Source organism: Miniopterus natalensis, chromosome 13 (genome assembly GCF_054644295.1).
Source record: "Miniopterus natalensis isolate mMinNat1 chromosome 13, mMinNat1.hap1, whole genome shotgun sequence".
NCBI lineage: Eukaryota > Metazoa > Chordata > Mammalia > Chiroptera > Miniopteridae > Miniopterus > Miniopterus natalensis.
Window position 1 is genome coordinate 1,775,069 of NC_142093.1, and position 18,359 is coordinate 1,793,427.

Here is an 18,359-nt window from a genome sequence, read left to right on the forward strand (position 1 = left end):
TTCATAAGGGGCTGTCGAACAAGCGACTGGATTGGTAGCAAAGAGGGCTCTCAGGTTCTCGGTGACAGCTCTTCGGGCCACCGCCGTGACTTCCTCCAGCCGCAGGCCGAGGCGAGAGCCACGCGGTCCCTGCCCCGTTCCAAAGGGGGGATTAACCTGGGCAGGAAGCAGAGGCTGCCATCGAGCACACGGATACTTGTTCAAGTTTCCATGTGCCGGCTGTGTCTTTATTTTAACGTAGTCTCTGCTTCCAGGAAAGACCATGTTCCCGCAGAGACCAGATCTGCTCACACAAGACCCCTGAGCTGAGTCCAGCCCTGTGGCCGGGGGGCCGGTCTGTGGCCCTCACACGCTGTGGCCTCTTTTAGCTTCTTCACTGAACAGTTGCCACAGTCAGGCGGCCGCTCTGGACGAAAACGAAGGATTGGCTGGATAATGTAATTTTTAAGGAGATTATGTGAGGCACAATTCCTGCTTATGGTCCCAGGATAAATGCTAATCGCCTTTGTTTACCTTCTATTACTTTCTTAATTAACTGACAACCTATTAGCACACATTTTTTTTTTTATCCCAGGAGTATTAATTACACACAATTTATATCATAAGCATTTATTCCGTATCAGTGAGATGAATGAAACATTTACCTGCTTATAGCTACGTGAGGTTAACATTTTTATACAAAAAACTCACCTGAGACTTCCAATCAAATTATCAGCTTTTTAATTTTGTTTCATGACGATACTGTGCCCGTCGGCGCGGCGCCTTCTTCCACTCCGGGCCTCACAGTCGGTTAGCAGAGGGTGGCGCTGGCCAGAAGGCATTCTACCCACCAAAGGGAACGGCCTCTAGGCCCCCAGAGGGCAAAGGTCTGGCACAACCCACCCGTCAGCAAGCAAGTGCCAGGGCCTGGGACACAGGAAACACCGACGGACCTAATCCCGGGGCCTTTCCCGCCCACCAGCGATGCTCCTCTCCCTCCAAACACGGCAAAGCCGGAGTGTTTGACTCGGGGGTGGTCTCATGGCCAATGTCCTGAAACGAGATGTATGTAAACCAGACCTCGGTGTGGAGAACGCGGCGCACTTGCCTCTGTGGGGCGGCGTAGGTGACCTCAGGAGGACTCGGGGAACCTCGAGGACGGGCAGGTGGGCAGATGGGGAGATGGGCAGGTGGGCAGATGGGCAGATGGATGGATGGGCAGGTGGGCGGATGGGCAGATGGGAGGATGGATGGATGGGCAGGTGGGCGGATGGGCAGATGGGCGGATGGGCGGGGTTGCCCTGAGCAGCCCGCTCGGGCCCCAGGCCCCCTTCATTTCCATTTCCCTTCCCTTCCCCGCCGCTCTCGCCACTGGCTGCTTCTGACCCGAGTACACTAAGGTTCAAGACCCTGGATCCTGGTCCCTTCCAGCCTCTGAATATTTCCTCACCAACCACAGTTGCACAGAAGCCGGTGACGACGTTATTCAGAATCAACTGCGCCGTCTACCTGAGAAACGCCTGTTCTTAGAGGGAGTTAAAGAATTTCAGTGCGTTTGCGGGGGACGGAAAGCATGTCCGCGTGAGACGGAGCCAGCTCGCCCATGACCCGCGGAGTAGGTGGTGGGAGGAAAGGGGGTCCATCAGCAGGCCATGGGCACCCGGGGCACAGGCAAGCCCGGGCTGGGTGCCTGGCCCATCCGCCGTCAGCCTCACGTTTGCCCTGGGGAGCGAGCGTGATGGCCCTCGTCTCGCAGGGAGAACCCTGAGGGTTAGAAGCTCGAGTGACGTGTCCTGAGTCGCAGCCGAAGCAAGAGATCGCGTCGGGGTGTGAACCACGGTCCAGATATTTTTCACATCCGGGCTGTTCCCACGACACCAAACTGACGGCAGGAGGAACAGAAGCTCGAGGCAGGGCGCCCAGAGCGCTTTCCCGGAGTCATTCACACCGCAGCTCGGAAGCTTCATTCCCGCAGCTTCAGCTTCTTCTACCCACTCGCCCGGGAAGAACGAAGCCTGTTCCCCTTGAATAAGTATTTTCAATCACCGGCGAGTCAAGGGGGCAAGAAAACACTTGGCGTGGACGCTGTCGAGAGTGAAGGGACTCTGACCTCTCATAGAGCGGAAACGCGGAAAGGAAAACGCTCCGAACAAAACACGCCGCCCAGGGGCTCCTGGGGGACGCAGCCGCCCAGCCCGGTGGGCTCCCAGCGCGGCCCCCGCGAGTCCTGCCGGTGCCTGGCGCGGGCATCGTCCCCTCGCCGCTCAGGAGCCATCCCATCTCGCCCTCCCAGGTGGGCGCGCGGTGCTCTCCGCAGGGCCACCCTCCTGCGCCCAGCTGGGGGCTGGCAGCGCCCTTCAGGGCCCCCGGGCTCCCATCTCCTTCGCTCGGCCGTCTTCAGAGGCAGCTCATCCCGCCCAAGTTCAAACACCGTTGACAGCTCCCGACGCCTCGGCCTCCCCTCTGGCCAGGATCCTCAAGGACTCCCCCAGGAAACCTCCGCACCCCCCAACACTAGCCTGTACTGCACCAAACTCGGGATGGCTCCCCGGCCCCTCTGCACCAGACAAACAAATAAACACATGTTCAGAAAAAAGAAAGCAAACTGGCCCTTTCCCCTGGTTCCTGAGCTCGGTGAACGACACCTTCTATGCGTCTGCTCCCACCAAAGCCTGTCTCCTCCCCGAGTCCAACCCATGGCCTCTCCCCTTTGCCTCCGATAGGCCCTGAGCTCGCCCGCGCTTCTCTGTCCACCACGGTTATCCTAAGTCAGCATCGTATTCACTTCACTCACCGGGACGCCCGCGTCGCCTCCCAATCGTTCTCTGAAATTCCAGCATTAACCCCCCCCCCCGTCTGTTTTCTGAACTGCGGCCAGAGGGATGTTTTCAGGATTCAGATCTGATGATATCAAACTCCGTGAACAGTCACGGGAGGGGCCTCTTCAAATGTGGAACAAAAGCAGAAGCCACAAGGGAAAGGTGGGTGAAGTGGGCTATTTAAAAACAAAATATTCCCGATGATAGAACCTCCCCAAACGACGTCAGCGATGAAAGGACACACGCGGGCTTTCGACAAAGGACTAACTTTCTTAAGCGATAAAGATATCCTGAAATAAACGGCGACAAACGGCGAACGACCGATGGAGAAACGAGCCAAGAGCAAGACACACTCACGCACAGACACACACACATGCAGTGACACACACACGCAATGACACACTCACATGCACACACGCACATGCAGTGACACACACACGCAGTGACACACACATGCAGTGACACACACGCAGTGACACACTCACACGCACACACGCACACGCAGTGACACACACGCAGTGACACACACACGCAGTGACACACATACGCAGTGACACACACGCAGTGACACGCACACGCAGTGACACACATACGCAGTGACACGCACACGCGCCTCCCAAACATTGTAAAGGACACTCGACCTCATTAATAACCAGGGGAAGGCACGTGAGCCCCAAGGCATCATTTTTTACCTCGTCAGACCAGCAAAGTGGGACAAGTCCGACCTCCCTGTGCCAGCGACAGGGAAAACCTTCCTTTAGTGCCAGCGATGGTGCAAACCGGTAACTTACTGCCACTCGACAGCCTTCAACGCGCACGTTTTTGTATCTAGCAGCTTACTCTGGGGTTTGCCCTTCAACCGCCCTGCGCGTGGTGGAAGCTGTGTCCGTATTTCCACAGCGCGGCCCCCTGCTCGGCGAGGACGCCGAGGGCATCAGGAGCCGCCCGGTCACTCTGCTCGGACGCCGGGCTCACTGGCCCCAGGGGCGGGTTCACCAGGCGTCCCGCAGGCTGCTCGGCGGGTGCGGGGAAGGGAGCCTGTCGCTTCGTTGCCTGTGCCTTGTCAACGGCGAGGTCCGGGGGCCGCACGTTCTGCGGTCAGGTGCACGTAGATGCGGCCGGGACACGTGCCTGTGGAAAGCGTGCCCGCACCGGAGGGCCCGGCGGCGTCCGAGTGCCAGCCCGTGAGGCCGGCGAGGCTGCGGGAGCCCGCGCAGCGCCTGGCCCAGAGCGCACCCCAGCGGGCGCCAGCTCGGGAACCGGTCCAAGGGCCAGCCCAGAGCGTGGGCCTCGAGTCCCCGGAGCCTGCTGGGCAGGCTGGCAGCAGGGTGCCAGCAGAGCCTCCTGAGCGGGAGGGGCTCGGTCTTCCGAGGCGTTTAGAGGTAAACCAGGGTCGCCCCTCCCTCCACGAGCTCCCGCTCCGCAGGCACCGCCAGGACCGTCCGACCGCCCTCGGCCCCACGCGGGAAGCGCTCCGGCCCGTGTTCAGCAGCCACCTCCCAGCTCGGTGCTGAACGAGGAACGAAGGGGCTGAGGGTACCAGCAGCACCATCGCTCTGGGCGGGTCGCTGGTGAATTTGCAGACCTGCCTGAGGCCCCGGGACCTGACGCAGGTTTCCTTACGGCCTTTCGGCCTCTTTTAGGGCCACTGGCACCGCATTCTAAGCAGCACCGGCTCCCCGAAACGCATCTGAGGGCCGGCGCGGAGTCGCGGGTGGAGATGAAGGCGTGTTGATGAAGCCGCGCCCAGAACCTGGCTTCGGCGCCGGCCCGGGAGTGCCGGGCGGCGGGCTTTCCTGTAACCTCACCAGCCGCTCTCCACCCTCCAGGCAGGACGCAGCCGTCAGGGGAGGGGACCAGGACCCGCTGCCATCGCGCGAAGGACGTTAAAGGTCGTCCTCGCAGGAGATTCCAGTAGCGTTTCTACGCCATTTACGGTTTCCCCGCAATAAAGAAGCGCCTGGTGTCTCATTCTAACTAGAAAAGAGAAAGGTCTGAGGCAAACTTTGTCAGTTTCTAATTGGAAATAATACAGTGGCGCTGATACCGATGGGAAGAGATCGCACTCGGGCTCACGGGGCTTGACTGCTGACCAACATTTCTTTGCAACCAGGTCCCTGCCGCGTGGCTGTGAAGGCGGAGACGACAAGAGCAGGGTTTGCCGAGCGCCGAGACGCACACAACACGGGGCCGCCACCTCGGAGCCCGGCTGCCGCCCCGGCCTCGGCCTCGCCAAGGGCAGAGCACAAACGCCGGCCACGGGCGCTTGACTCCCCTGGGTCTCGTTTTCTTATTGGCCAAAGGGGTGTAATAATCCCTCCGATGGTTTCCAGTTATATTTATAGAAAAGAAGCCAAAGCTCCTTGGAGACAAGGCTGGACCCAGGGCTTGGGTCAGGAGGACCGAAGCTGCGCCGGGAGCATCTCGTGGGGACCCGAGAAAAAGAGGGCAGATAAAACCGGCACGAAGGGAGCCTGAGGGGCCCCACCGGCCGAGGCGGCCACGGCCCGAGCAACAGAAACAAACGATGACCACGCTGGGGTGTTCCAATAACAAACCTTCGCCAGCTCCTATCGTGATAAATGAATGAATGGATGGATTTAAAATGGGGCACAGGAGGAAAGTCTTCTTCGCAGAAGAATTTAAAAATATATTGATATCTCTCCCCTTAGGAAGCTGAGTTGAATTTTCTGCCCTTGGGTGCGGGTGAGCCTCAGTGATTTACATCCAAACAGTTAAGTATAGAAAGGAAAACATATATTAACTGTATGCGGGGAACCCTGGCCAACACTGCCTTCCCCAAGTCATCGAGATTAACGCCGCCAGTTGTAAATCACGATACCATCCTGAACGTCCTGAGAAAATGACACAGAAAGTACACTTCATCTCTGCGGAGTTCTTCCCCCGAACCTATAAACCTGATGATCTAATCGTGAGAAAACATCCGACATACCCAAAGTCGGTGACGTGCTCTAAAAATCTGACTGGGATCCCCCAAAGGTTTCGAGGCCCCGAAATACAAGGAGAGAGGGCGAGACTGTCACAGACCAGAGGGAACTAGGAGACGGGGGCCCAGTGGCACGCGGTGCACACAGTGGGCCTCACACAGAAGCAGAACGGCAGTGGGAGAACTGGCAGAGCTGCAATCGGCATACAGTTTGGTTAACGGTGTCCCACCAATGCTCGTCTTAGTTTTGACAAATGCGCAGCGGTTATGCTAACACTCACGAAAGCTAGCTGAAGGCCATATGGGAACTTATTTGTCTTTGTAAATCTTCTGGAACGTATATTTTTATTCAAAATAATGTTTTAAAAACACAAAGACTGCCCGGCCGGGCGTGGCTCAGCGGTTGAGCGTCGACCTAGGATCCAGGCGATCGGGGTTCGATTCCCGGTCAGGGCACATGCCCGGGATGCGGGCTGCAGCCGATCAATGACTCTCTCATCATTGATGTTTCTATCCCTCTCTCTCCCTCTCCCTTCCTCTCTCTGAAATCAATAAAGATATATTTTTTAAAAAACACAAAAAAACAAAAAACACCAAGACCAATCCTAAATAACATGCAGCATTTATATCTCAAAGAGGCCCCGGACCTACACTGTTTGACAAGGTAAATTCTACCAGGTATTCAAGAAACAGATCGTCCCTACATTATGGAAAACATTGAGACTGGTGGGCTAGTTTTCAACTGAAATATGAAGGGAGCGTCATGTTGAAGCCAAGACGGGGGAAAGGCGGCAGGATCAAGGAGGGGGAGGAAAGACGGGGGCAGAGGAGGGAAGCCCTGAAACCCACGCAGCGGCCGTTGCCGCCTCGCGCGCGTGCGGAAATCCTTAGAATTTGTTGGTAAATCAATTCATCACCCAGGTAAAGAGCAAAACTTCATGGAAACAGGCAGGAGTGGAGCCAGGGCCGCAAGGGGTTTCGGTGGGTGGTCAGCGCCTAGGAAAGGACGCAGGCCGGTCGCAACAGGCACCAGAAAAACACCTGGTGAGTTGGGCATCGATTCCCGGCCGCGGCTCTCGCTGGAAACGAAGGGAAACCTGCCGAGAGGAGCCCCCCATGGACCACGGCGGCGCCGGATGAAGGGTGAGCCGCTGAGGCGTCCCCCCGAGGACAGAGACCGGAAGACCAGGCCCAGTGTCCCCGAAACCAGACGCTGTAAACCGGGAACGCGGTGAGAACCAAGGGAGGGAAGGCACAGAGCGTGTTTCTCGAAGTGCGGCTGCTGTCCCGGCAGTGTGGGTGTGCTCCAGGGCCCCCAGCGCTCGGGGACAGCGAACTGCGCCGCAGTGACACCTTGAGCGAGCCCGAGGCTGCTGTGTGTGTGTGAGTGTGTGTGTGTGTGTGTGTGAGAGTGTGTGTGTGTGAGTGTGTGTGAGTGTGTGTGAGTGTGAGTGTGTGTGAATGTGTGAGTGTGTGTGTGAGTGTGTGTGTGAGTGTGTGTGAGTGTGTGTGAGTGTGAGTGTGTGTGAGTGTGTGAGTGTGTGTGAGTGTGTGAGTGTGTGTGAGTGTGAGTGTGTGTGTGTGTGTGAGTGTGTGTGAGTGTGTGTGAGTGTGAGTGTGTGTGAGTGTGTGAGTGTGTGTGAGTGTGTGAGTGTGTGTGTGAGTGTGTGAGTGTGTGTGAGTGTGTGTGTGAGTGTGTGAGTGTGTGTGTGTGAGTGTGTGAGTGTGTGTGAGTGTGTGAGTGTGTGTGAGTGTGTGTGTGAGTGTGTGTGTGAGTGTGTGAGTGTGTGTGAGTGTGTGTGAGTGTGTGTGTGAGTGTGTGAGTGTGTGTGTGTGAGTGTGTGAGTGTGTGTGAGTGTGTGAGTGTGTGTGAGTGTGAGTGTGTGTGTGTGTGTGAGTGTGTGTGAGTGTGAGTGTGTGTGAGTGTGTGTGTGAGTGTGTGAGTGTGTGTGTGAGTGTGTGTGAGTGTGTGTGAGTGTGAGTGTGTGTGAGTGTGTGAGTGTGTGTGAGTGTGTGAGTGTGTGTGTGTGAGTGTGTGTGTGAGTGTGTGAGTGTGTGTGAGTGTGTGTGAGTGTGTGTGTGAGTGTGTGAGTGTGTGTGTGTGAGTGTGTGAGTGTGTGTGAGTGTGTGTGTGAGTGTGTGAGAGTGTGTATGTGTGTGAGTGTGTGTGAGTGTGTGTGTGAGTGTGTGTGAGTGTGAGTGTGTGTGAGTGTGTGTGAGTGTGAGTGTGTGTGAGTGTGTGTGAGTGTGAGTGTGTGTGTGTTAGAGTCAGTGGTGTGTGTGGGAGTGTGTATGTGTGTGGTGTGTGTGAGTGTGATGTGTACATATGTGTATATGTGAATGTGTGTGTGGTGTGTGCAAATGGGTATGACTGTGAGTGTGCGCATGTGTGTATGTATGTGTATGAGTATGTGCGTGTGTGTGTTTGTCCCTGTGAGTGTGTATGTCTGTGATGTGTGTGGTGTGTGCATGTGTGTGAGTGTGTGTATGAGTATGTGTGTGGTGTGTGACTGTATGTTTGTCCCTGTGAGTGTGTATGTCTGTGGTGTGTGTGGTGTATGTGAGTGTGTGTGTGTGTGACTGCGTGCCCGTGACTGTGTGTATGTGATTGCGCAGCAGCTGCTCCTCTCACGCCCCGGCCCCTCCAGGCCCTGTCCCTTGGTCCCCCAGCCCGCCGGCCCTGCTTGTCCCCCTTCCATCCGAGCTGCGTCTGACCCGCCCTGGCCCGCGCGGTTTACACGTCGGCTTTGCAAACCCTGGGCCGGACTGAGGGGGACACGACAGTGCCCAGCTTCCCCGGCAGCGCGCAGCGGGGACGTTCCAGGTGCACGACCGGCTCCCACGCGCCCTCGGGACACCGTCGCAGTCCGCGAGGCCCACGCGCGGTCTGAGTTTCTCACGGCACCTCCCGCGCCCGGGCCCCGAGTTCGCGGGGAGCTGCCGCCTCGGCCCGCGGGGAAGGCGAGCGGGCCGTGAGCTCCGCGCCCAGGGCCCGGCCGCCAGAGCTTCCCCGGGGCGCGGGCTGCGTGGGGCGGCACCTGGCTCCCCGCGCGGCGCTCGGCCAAAGGCCTCCGCTTCTTCCTTCCGTTTTTTTGAAACAGTCAAGACGAAGTTGGCTTCTGGTCAGCAACTCGCTTTCCTTTCCCTCCTCCGAGGTGGAGCAGCCAAAAAGGATTTTGTTTTGTTCCCTTTTGCCTGCAAAGCGATGGGTAGCCAAATATGACTACAAATTATCTACATTGTTTTTATGAAAAAAAAATATATATCTATTTTCCCGGCTCTTGGAAACATCGCTTGCTGGGGCCAGGGAGCCGAGGCTGTCCCCCGATTTCCGTCGCTCTCCCCCGGGGAGAGAGCCGAGCGCCCCGGAGGACGCACGGGGCTAAATCGGGGTGTCGTGGAAATAGTTCACAAAGCAAGTGGAAAGCTATATATAAAAATGATATTTACTTCTCATTTTAAATGGAGCCCAAGACAAAAGGCAGCTAGGTAAACACAGCTGCAGCATTTTTGGGCATGTAATCAGAGGCAAAAATAATATTGGGAAACTATGTTAATTATGGTAATTAAATTGTGAACAGTATTGATAGAAAAATATCTTTAAAACCTATAAAATCAAAATGGAGCGTATCTCATGACGGGCGCTCATGTGACGCCCGGCAGAGGGGCGGGGGAGGGGATGGAGGAAGGGACCGAGTGGGGCTCACACCTGGCCACCCCCCACCTCTGAGGTCAAGGGTTTGGGAAGCGAGTCTGCCTGACCCTCTCCTGGGACGTGGGAGGGAGTCATGAGCAGAGCATCGAATCGGGGGCCCGGTTGACCTGGATTTGCAACATGGCCTGGTCATTTGTTACCCGTGTGATTTTAGGCTCAGTGTCCCCATCGGTGACCTGAGGCCAAGGTCTTGAGACCTCGAGGGGTCCACATGGCCCTGTGAGGACGCAGTTGTCCTTACAAAAGGCAGGTTGCCATGTTCCCAGCGTCGTTTCTCCGGCTTTATCACACGGACATGAAGTTCCCATCCTTGGTTCTACATGCCTTGGGGTTTGAGGAACGACAGCGCCCTGGCCGGTTTGGCTCAGCTGCTAAAGAGTCGGCCGGTGGCCTGAAGGGCCTCGGGTTCTATTCCAGTCACGGGCACGGACCTCAGTTGCAGGCTCGATCCCCGACCAGGGCCGCCCGTGGGAGGCAACCAGTCGACGTGTCTCCCTCTCTCCCCCTTCCACTCTCTCTCAAAAGCAATGGAAAAAAATATCCTTCGGGGAGGGTTTAAAGAAAAAAGACGAAACGGCAGAGCAAGGTTGGCTAAACCATGAAGCTACCACCTCCCCAAAGTCCAGAGGACGGTCCTGGCTGCCTCAGCCTTAGCGTCCGCTCCCCGTGTGGATTCCTACGCTCCCTCGAGGCCCCCGGGCCAGGGTTGGCATGTGTGCTGCACCCCCCTCCCCGTGAGGGCTGCTGGGTGGGCAGAGCCCCGATCTTCAACCAAGAGGCTCGCTGGTGCCGTTTCTCCTGCTTTCCTCATATCATCCAAGAAAAAAATGCTCCTTCAAGCTTCCCAGTCAACCTCCCTCCCAGCAAAGGTTGGTGGAGGAGCCACGCTGGAGCCTCCCCATCTGTGGCTCCGTGGAAATGTTTGTACCAGATCTGGGCTCTCTGCCGAGTCCCCTTTCCATCCGACGTCGTGTGTTTCCTGTGCACACTCTCACTCTACACTAACCCCCTCTTCAGTTTTCACTGAAGTCTTCTCTCTCGCTTGCTGAGCAATTTCTTCACCGGCTGGACCACTTACAGCAGTTTCACAAATGTCTTTTTTTTCATCTCTGTAGGGAGAAATCAGTGGACTTGTTCATTCCTCAGGCCTGAGCGACTGCCCGATTCATTTCTCTCCTGCGTTGACTCATTTTTATATTCTGGCGAAGGATCCTGGGTGTCTGAGCTTGTCTCAGGTTCTCTTCATGTTCATCCTCTGCGCTAGAAGTTGGCTTTTTCTTCGGGGGTGGGGGGTGGCCCATTATTTCACAAAGAAACTAGATGTTTAATAGGGGAATGTAAATGTCTGCCTGGAACAGCCAGCGGAGGTGATGCAGGCCGGGCGGCAGGGGGCCTGTGGGTCAGAGGGCGGAGCCGGGGAGGCCTGTGCAACCTCGGGCCCCACACTCCTCCCAACACACTGCAAGTTTCACAAGCCAGTCAGCCTGGAATGACTCACCAGCGAGAGGAGAATCGCAGTAACGATGCCTGCTTCACAGTGTTGCAAAGATCACGTGAGATAATATTTGCGAAAAAAGTTTGACAAATTGTAAGCACTCTGCTATTAGGGTGTGTCCTATCCCGCCACAGAAATCCTGCTCCACAGGAGCCCTCTCACCCTGCCACCAGCCACGAATCCGTGGCTTACTAGCTACAGCTGGATCTGTGGGGAAGGTTAATGGGGTTAAACAAAATTGTGCAAGTCCTTAGACAGCAAATGTCTTTCTAATCAATAGAACAAAATATGGTGCATTGTTGGTGAAAATGTAAACTGAGTTTGAGCACCTCAAGACGGGTTTCAGAAAATGCCCATATTTTTTAGGTTTAAAAACACTGAAATGTTACGCCTTTATTCCTTTATAAAATATATTAGTGCAAAAAAAGAGAGAGTGTGGTCTGGGAGTAGTTTCTCTTAATAAACAGGGATGAGCAGACTGAGGCAGCTGAAGGGGGTGACCGTGTGAGGACCGATGCTTAAAACATTCCCCTGAAAACCAGCTCCCGAAATTAACAAACGCAGTCTCGGGGAAATGCCTGGGACACGTGGCAGGTATGAGCAAGAAGAACAACCACCTCCTTCGTACTGAAACGGCTCATTCCCTAATCGCTCCTGGCCTGGCTTACAAAGGTCTCAGGATGAAGTTAATTACCTCTAAGTACCAGAGTGGCGGCCTCTCTTTCATAAGTTTCTGTTTTGCGTTTTATTTTCCTGACTGCAATCCCATAATACCGACCCTGAGACCAGGAGCTGCTACCGAGGGTGCTGTTAAATCCGTGCTTGAGATGCGACGGCCTTGTGCCAAGGAGTCCTCTCTGCCTCCCCACGCTCCAACCCTGGTGTCGGGCCAGGGGCATGTTGGTTTGGATATAGAAGAAAATACTGTCAACTCAGGGTTGCCCAGGGAGCATATTTCTGCCCCACACTCCGTGCAAAAGCCTCCAGGGCTGGGCTCAGAGATCCTGACAGCCCTGCTCTTCTCCTGTTCCTCAGACCCCTTGGGACTCAGTATCTCCCATCACCAGGGTCCAAATCACAGTAGCAACTTGATCTGCCATCTGCACATCTCCCGCTCTAGCCTGTTCTCTCCTAATCAGGCTGCTCAGATAAAAATTCCAAACAGAGCCATCAAAATTCTAGATTTCGGGTTCCAGTCTAGCATGGTGAGAATGTCCGCTTCAAAATGCACCCATCGGTCGGCGACAGTCCCGCCTCACCTGCACACCAGGGTAAGGACGCCCCGCCACCCCCGTGCCCGTCTAGGCAAGGAGCCCCCCGCTCTGCCTCACTGACTGGCCCCTGAGAGCTTCCACATACAGTCCTTTCCAGGGACTCTGTCCATTTACGTCGAAACACACACATGGTCACACCCAACGGATTTCATCTTCTGTTCACTGAAAATCACACTCCACACTAGCGCTGTGAACCAGGGTACTGACTATATACGCGCTCTCAGAATTGCTCCTCAGGTCTCATTGGCTCAAGCACATAATACCATAACTTTCACGGCATAACTTTTCTTTTCTTTGGTTTTTCATTCTTCAGGATTACACTAAACCTCTTGATCAACTTTTCTGAAAGGAGTACATTCAAATAGTCATTTAAGGTGAGAGACTGATGTTCACTGACCAAAAAATAAATAAATCAAGTTTTATTCACTTATTCAACACTACACACATCTCTGCAAAATTGTACTATTGTGTCTGAACCCTGGTGAGGAAGGGTTTCTCTCTCAATAAGGATAGCTTTTGCATGAGAAAAAACACTGCACAGGGAAAGGGAAACGTCTGAATTGGGATTACTGGGGCCTGCAGTTTGCCATGAAAAGGTGAGGATTCGCTTATTAAAAAGGTGAATCTGTAGCACCGACACCACCCAGCGCTGGTGACGATGTGGGGAGACACGAACACGTTCACTTTTGGTGGGAAGGCAAAGTGATGCAGCCGCTTTGGGAAACGGCCTGGCGGTTTGTCACAAAACCAAACCCTCTTGCCGTGCGGTCCAGTAGCCGGACTCCGGTATTTACCCAAAGGAGCTGAAAAGCTGTGTCCCCAGAAAAACCTTCGCATCGATGTTTGGAGCAGCTTTACTCACAGTCACCAAAACTTGGAAGCAACCAAGTTGTCCTTCCGTGGGTGATGGATAGGTACAATGTGGCCCATCCAGGAAATAAAGTATTATTCCGTTTTAAAGAAACGAGTTATTAAGCCGTGAAAACAACAGCACACACGTGGAAGAATCTGAAATGCATGTGACTAAGTGAGAGACACCAATCTGACCCGACTCCGTGTCTATGACTCCAATGATGTGAATTCTGGAAAAAGCAAAATTACGGAGACAGGGAAAGGATCGGTGGTTCCCAGGGACCGAGGGGTGGGGTGGGGTGGGGATGGGGAGGCAGAGCACAGGTAATTTTTAGGGCAGTGAGAACACTCTGCTTGGACCCTGACGATGGATACGGGTCATCACACACTTTCCAACCGTCGCATAAGCAACGCTGCAGGGAACCGAAGGTAAACCGTGGCCTTTGGGTGGCTGGGACCTGTCAGCGCAGGTTCCTCGTCTGTGACAAAGGCGCCCTCTGGGGAGGGAGGTTGACAACGGGGGAGGCTCCCCGGGTGACGGCGGGGGACACGCGGGAAATCTCTGTAGCCGAGGCTCCGTTCTGCTGTGAATCTGAAACCGCTCTAATAAAATGACGTCTCCGTAAAAGAAAGGCCAGTCGCCACCACAGGAACCGAAAAAAGTGAATTTGAGCTTATCACCGCCACACAGTGGGCCTGCCACGCGGTGTGGACTTGCCAGGAGCTGCAACGACAAACCTCAAGTTAAACGCTGGATCTAAGGCACAGTCAGTGACTCCCCAGTTGGCTCGCAAGGAATAGCTGTTCCGTCTCCCCAGACGAGGCCAGGACGGGCCTCGCGGGAGGTTGCGGGCAGCCCTGCCTGCCAGGGTTCGACTCAGAAATGTGCTCAGACGTCGGCCGCTTCCAGCGGTGCCCTGTGGTCCCCGGAGTCAGACGATGGACTTGCGGGAGCGGGTCACGGGGGTCCGTTGCGGCGGCTGGGGGCTGTCCTTGATTGGCTGGCTTCCCGGCGCTCGGCGCGCTCGCTGGCGAGCTGGTTTCTGAGGCACCTCCCGCCCCGGGAGCCCAGGAGCGGGGCAGCTCCAGACGGGGTGGTTCCCGGAGCCGGGGCAGCTCCAGACGGGATGGTTCCCGGAGCCGGGGCAGCTCCAGACGGGGTGGTTCCCGGAGCCGGGGCAGCTCCAGACGGGGTGGTTCCCGGAGCCGGGGCAGCTCCAGACGGGGTGGTTCCCGGAGCCGGGGCAGCTCCAGACGGGATGGTTCCCGGAGCCGGGGCAGTGACCCGAGGTTATGTCACAGGAGCAGGTTACTTGTTCAAAACTTGGGACTTAGGCCAACAGACAATTTTTCCTTTCTCGAATATATAAAAAAACCCCAAAAAACTACTTTTCATTCTCCTCGGTCCCTCCTCTTGGTTTCTGCTTGGCCTGTGGGAGTAAAGCGTGCAGACTGCCCAGGACTTGGCCCGTGGAGGCAGGGTTGTCACAGGCGTTGCCCTGCACCGGATCCAAACCCCAGGTACCGCGGCGGGGGAATAACCCGACCTGCCGACTGTTGGGATTTATTGACTGCGGGGCATTTCGGACTTGCCGACAAAGTCAATACAGGACGAAGTCGTTCAATCAGGACGTGCCCGTGTAGACAGCCGCCTTCCATCTGCAATAAGGCATCGGCTACAGTGGACGTTTTGTGAATCTACAGGGTGCCCCCAAAAATGTATAAACACTTTGAATAATTATTAATTCCAATGGGTTAAAGCTGAAAAGAAAGAAGAAACATCAATTGAAGCTATCGGCTGTTAAGTGCGTACATTTTGGGGGGACACCCTCTCTTACTCATTTCAACACGAACAATCACGAATGTAATTAATTAGCTGAAATGTTATGAGTAATTCTGATTATTTAATGCAGGGATAGACACGGCTCTGTGTCCACCCCCGTCTGCTCATTAGTCACCACGCCTCTCGTTCCTGGGACCTTGATGTCCCCACATGTCACGTTCCTCCTGAAGCACGTGTCCGAGGGGAAGAAATCTAACTGGAAACTCTCCCAGACGGCACTCAGCGCACTCACGTTGGACACGTGGAAATACAGCCCTCGGGATCTCCGCAAGGTCCCCGATGTGGCCCACACTCGAGGGAAGGCTTGAGGGATGTCCAAAGATTTCATTTTCTCCCAGAACTCGCAAACACGGGGAAGAGAGACCGCTGGGTTCACTACAGCCCGCGGGTTCTGCAGTCTATTTGCAATCTAATTATTTATTTGATGACCCCCTCTTTTTGCCTTAACTATCTTGCCTGGTAAGCTATTCTGCACATTTATGATTCTCTGTGTGGAAAAACATAAAAAAAGAAACGCTTCCTGACATCTGTTCTGAATTTGTTTTTCTTTCATTTTCATTTATACCCTCTTGTTCTATCATCTGTGTTGGGCTCAAAATAGGAAACTATGTTGACATTTTCCAAACCACTTAAGTTTTATGTTCTTTAATTAACGCCCCCCCCTTAACCAGATAGACATCTAACCTGGTGACACCACATCCAACTGAAGACAATTTTTTAAAACTTCCATCTCACAGGAAAAGAATGGAAAGTTATGGGATGTCTGTGTTATCCAAACCAAAGAAGAGAGTGGACACTTCCATTTCTCCCCCAAATCAAGACCCAACTGAACTTGACTGACACGGAGCTTGAAACAGGGATGTGCAGCCTTAAGGCCCAGCAAGCGAGCACCATAAAGCTGCGTTTTATACGCTTTTTTTCTCTTTTTTTCTGGGCCATGGTGTTTGTGTTGGTCAGAAACCCTGGCTACACAGGTCAATTCCAAATTTCTCAGCTCATATATCTTGCTCCCAGCTTTGGAAGCTAAAGTGAGCTCTTCCACTCTGGACCACGACATAAACTGACTCAACAAGAAGAACCACATTTTTCTATGCGAGGTAGAGGCCCTATCGAACTGCAGAAGGAAACAGGTTCAAGGCTTTCTTGGGGTGAGGTCTGAGCTACGTTGGAAGCAATGTGTTCAAGAGTCAGTTACTTAAAGGCAGACTGCAGGCCTCCCACGGTATCTAGAAGCCTGCTGTGCAAATAACTATTCTTTGGTGGTTCTTTTTTATTTTTTTGTTATTACTACTTTTTTAATGAGGATATTTTATCCATGGCTTTTTCAGAGAGAGCGGAAGGGGGAGAGAGAGAGAGAAACATCGATGTGAGAGAGACACACCCATTGGTTGCCTCCTGCACAGGGCCCTGGTGGGGGCTGGGGCTCGAGCCTGCAATCGAGGTACACGCCCTTGGCTGGAATCGAACCTGGGGCCCTTCAGTCCATGGGCTGATGCTCTAACCACTGAGCCAACCAGCTAGGGCGGCGGTTCATCTTCTCTTCTTTTTAGATGGGCATATACACCTTGCAAATGATAACCACTGGCCTCAGGACATCTCAGAAAAATTTAAATCAGCATATGCTTGTTTGTAAGTACTGTGCTGGGATGCAGACACAGGGCAGCAAGCAGCAGATCTGGCCCCTGACCTCATGGGAACTTAACGGCTAGTGTGGAGACAGACCCGTGTGGATGAGACCAACTGCATCCTTACCGTCGTAAAAAGTTCTACGAGGAAAAAGTTAGAGTTTAATGAGAGATTAACGAGGAAGGGCAGGCTTTGGATTGGGTCACAGAGGCTGCACTACGTCCGTGATCCTCATGGTGAGGCCCGAAGAAAGGGAGTGAGGGGAACAGTGTTCCCGGAGCCTGGAATAGCGTGTGTTTGACAGATGATCCGTTCCATGGCACCAACGCCGTGCACCCCTGGGCAATGGGAAGGGAAGCTGGGAGCAACGATATCTCCTAGCATCCCTTGTCTTGTGTGATTCAGGATCGAGTTTGCCAACAAGAGAAACCACATGGATCTGGAACCAGAAGAGGAACTGACTCAACAGCTTTCTGGAGGCAGATGCCCCGGATCTGGGAGTAGAGGTGGGATTCACGCAGGGCACAGGGCGGGTGATTCTCACACAGGCAGGGCACAGGGTGGAGGGACTCCCTCTCCCTCCCTCTCCCTCCCTCCCTCCCTCCCTCCCTCTCTCACAGCACAGGGTGGGTGGCTCACACAGGGCGCTCGGGGATGGCGACCAGGGCAGCGGGGGCCGGGTGCTGCGTGTCCCCCTCGGCTGTGCCTGGCCCCTGCCCTCAGCGGAAGGAGGAGTGACGGCCGGAGCCCGCGGCACAGGCGTGCGGGCGTCAGCGAGAGGCGGCCGGGAGCGGCCCGCGGGCCCTCCCCCCTCGCGCCACGGGGCTGCCTGCTTCCGAGGCTGTAGGTGACTGCGTTTTATTCCATCGGTTCCCCCCTTCGGTCTTGGGGGCTTTCGTCTCTCCCTGCACTTGGTTTCTTGGTATAATTACCTCCTCTCTCTGAACGGCTTGTCCTTTCCAAGTGCTTACTTTGTGCTGCAGCAGAAGTACACATTTTTGGCCAAAGGGATGGAATTTGCAGCCAAACGAAAAAGAATATGTGCAATTAATGAGAAAAAGGCGATGGGCTATAATTTACCGATTATTTGGCAGAAGCACGACGCGTGAGACACGGCCCGCTGTGCTCCAGCTCTGGTTCCTGCCGAGCCTTCTTTCAGTTTCCTGCAAACCGCATACCCGGGACGGAAAGCGCGGATCACCAGTGCGGGAGGCCTCCCGACGCCCTTTCACCTGAGCCACAAATATTTGATGGCCTGCCACGAGGTCCCTGCCACGAGGTCCCCGCCACGCCTATTCCGGGCCCCCAAATGGTGCCGTATTGAACTAATTCCTCCATAATCACTCTGCCACAAACATAATTTTCCACGTAATTAAGAAGATTCACACAGCATCTTCAAAGACGTTACACAAGCTAAACACGTAATTCCCCGTTTGGGTAAACTTTCAGGGGACCTGGAATATGGGGCCGTCGGACACCCACTGCGTTTGCCAGGAGACCGATATCCAGAGACACGGAAGCGTGGGACAGACTGCGGGGTCTCAGCGGGAAGGCGGGTGGGGGCGGAGGGGTGGGTGGGATGAGATTAACCTAAGGGCTTACATGTGTGTGTGCATAACCCACGGACACAGACAATAGTGCAGTGAAGGCCCGGGGGTGGGGGGGGCGGGGTGGAGGGGGTAGAAGGGGGACATATGTAATACTTTGAACAATAAAGATAAATTGTAAACAAAAATAATAAATAAAAATAAATCATCTCTCCCAGTGCCGCTGGAACACGTCCGCCTCGCGCAAGCCCAGGTGAGCTGG